At 51.9% G+C, this 2,892-nt stretch overlaps 1 pseudogene; it reads left to right on the forward strand.

The window, feature by feature from the left end:
• The first annotated feature begins 999 nt into the window (after nucleotides 1-999).
• On the forward strand, nucleotides 1,000-1,599 carry LOC130026204 (DNA replication licensing factor MCM5-like; annotated as a pseudogene).
• Nucleotides 1,600-2,892: the final 1,293 nt, after the last annotated feature.

Consider the following 2,892-nt stretch of genomic DNA (forward strand, 5'->3'; position numbering starts at 1 on the left):
GTCGTACTTGATCATTCGCGCTTGTACCATCAGGTCCTCGATGGATGCATCTGATGCTAGCGTACGTGCATTGAAAGTACAGATGATCATTTTTGTCTTCCTTCATTGTGGCATCCTAGGTCGGCCTTGAGATTTTGTCGGCCTCTCCTTTCTCATCCTTCTCAGTGCTGCCATGTCGGTGAAGCCTTCAGGGTCAGGTGAATGAGACCAGTTGTAGTTACTGGTTTTGGCATATCGAATACACAGCGGATAGCTTGCCAGGCTCTTCCGTGCAGGCGGAATACTCTCGGTAGCTTGCCAGTCTTTCCGAGAGGTATAGAGGCTTTTGGGGTGGCCTCTAATCCCCCTTGTAGGTGTTACCATATTTGAACCCTATCAAATATGGTACGACAATTCCAGAAGATGGGTATTTAGTGTCTTATGATGTGTCGCGCGGCCGCAAGCGGCCGCGCGGGTCCGGAAAGCGTCCTGGAGTGTGGCGAGGGATGGGTAGTGGAAGTAGTGTCGAGAGTGGAAATCTGCCAGTGGGGTATTTATCTGGGTAGGGTGGGTCTCCTGTGCACAATTCGATCCCTGGGTGGTTGATGGAAGCAGACAGGGCAGGGTAGGGTGGGGCTCCTGATTAGAATCCCTTTGTCACCTGTGGTGGTGGGAGCAAGCAGAGAAGCTCTGTCCCTGGGTCCGCCGAGCCTGGAGTCCAAGGTCTCAGAGAGTTCCACTTACCTTATTCTGTGGGTCTTCAGTTGTGCGTGGGTCTCGGCCGGAGCTGCCGCGTGGTCCGGAAAGCGTCCTGGAGTGTGGCGACGGCTGGGTAGTGGAAGTAGTGTCGAGAGTGGAAATCTGCCAGTGGGGTATTTATCTGGGTAGGGTGGGTCTCCTGTGCACAATTCGATCCCTTGTTCTGTGGGTCTTCAGTTGTGCGTGGGTCTCGGCCGGAGCTGCCGCGTGGGTCCGGAAAGCGTCCTGGAGTGTGGCGACGGCTGGGTAGTGGAAGTAGTCATGACTCTGCACGTGAGTGCTATGACGCAGACCCAGGCCGTGGAGGGCGAGATCGACCTGGCCAAGCTGAAGAAGTTCATCGCCTACTGCCGCGTGAAGTGCGGCCCCCAGCTGTCGGCGGCGGCCACGGAGAAGCTGAAGAACCGCTACATCCTCATGCGCAGCGGGCCCGGCAGCACGAGCGGGACGCCGACCGCCGCTCCAGCATCCCCATCACCGTGCGGCAGCTGGAGGCCGTCGTGCGCATCGCCGAGGCCCTCAGCAAGACGAAGCTGCAGCCCTTCGCCACCGAGGCGGACGTGGAGGAGGCGCTGAGGCTCTTCCAGGTGTCCACGCTGGACGCCGCCCTGTCCGGCACGCTGTCGGGCGTGGAGGGTTTCACCAGCCAGGAGGACCAGGAGATGCTGAGCCGCATTGAGAAGCAGCTGAAGCGCCGCTTCGCCATCGGCTCGCAGGTGTCGGAGCACAGCATCCTCCAGGACTTCGCCAAGCAGAAGTACCCGGAGCACGCCATCCTCAAGGTCCTGCAGCTGATGCTTCGGCGTGGTGAGCTCCAGCACCGCATGCAGCGCAAGGTCCTGTATCGCCTCAAGTAGCCGCTGGCCCTGCCCCCGTCGCCGGCCCCGCCTCCTGCCCCGCCCCCGTCTCGGGCCACGCCCCTGCCCCGCCCCTGGGGAGGGCGCTACCCGCGCCTGATAATAAAAATTGATATTGAGCAAGATTATTGACATGGGGTTTTGTGCCATCTTTCTGTATGACTTGGTTTGTTTCTAAGTGTTTCCCTTCTAATCTTACAGGAGCCCCTTTTATCCTTCTTTTAGATGTGATTTTTTGTCTATGAAGTTCCTGAGCTGTTGTTTATATACAAAATTATGTATAGTTCCATTGAGTTTCAGTGAGAGTTTAGCTGGATAAAGTATTCTTGGTGAGGCGTTCAGTTCATTAAGTTTTTTCATTATATTTCACCATTGTCTTCGGGCTTGGAGGGTTTCCTCTGATAGGTCTGCTGTAAATCTAAGGGGTGGTCCTTTGTATGTTATTTCCTTCTTTAACCTTGCTGCTTGCAGTATTGTGTCTCTGTCCACAGCATCCATCATTCTGACTATGATATGCCTTGGAGTGTTTTTATTAGGGTCTCTTTTGGCGGGCACCCTTCTGGCTCCTTGGATCTGGATGTCTGCATTCTTTAACTGGGAATTTTTCAGCAAAGATTTCTTTGACAGTGGATTTTTCATTGGGGTTGTCTCCCTGTCCTTCTGGTACTCCAATGATTCTAATGTTGTTCCTCTGGGCATCATCCCCTAGGTCTCTGATTCTTCTTACAGCCATTTTGAGGTCGTTTCCCATTGCTTGTTGTTCCCTATGCGATTTCTGTTGCTTATCTTCAAGCTCACTGATCCTGTCTTCAGCTGTATTCTTCCTACTGCTGAGGGCACCAACTGAGTTTTTAATTTCTTCTACCGAATCCTTTATTTGTGACACTTCTTTTTATATCTTTTTTTATTTCTGCTCTCATTTATTCCTGTATTTTCTCGACTATCCATTCTACTATTTTTTCCCTTTCTTCCTTTAGTGTTCAGAATATCCCCTCCATTGATTCTTTGATTAATTCCTTGACCATCCTCTGCATTTCATCTCGAATTCTCTATCGGAGAGACCATTTTTCTAGGTAATTTCTGCTGAGAATTCAGGATTCTTTTCTTTGTCCTCTCCTTGTAATGGAGATTTGCACTGTTTCTTCATGTTGTTTTGGTTGTCTACTGGTAAAACCCCGGAATTCACTAGCACTGCTCCCTCTTACCATGGGAAAGGATTCGTGATAAGGTCGGTCAATGGCGGTCACCCTTCTCTCTTTCAGGAGTCTGACCTTCCTCTCAGGCATTGTTGTTTGGC

Source organism: Sorex fumeus, unplaced genomic scaffold (assembly GCF_029834395.1).
Source record: "Sorex fumeus unplaced genomic scaffold, SorFum_2.1 ptg000033l, whole genome shotgun sequence".
Lineage (NCBI taxonomy): Eukaryota > Metazoa > Chordata > Mammalia > Eulipotyphla > Soricidae > Sorex > Sorex fumeus.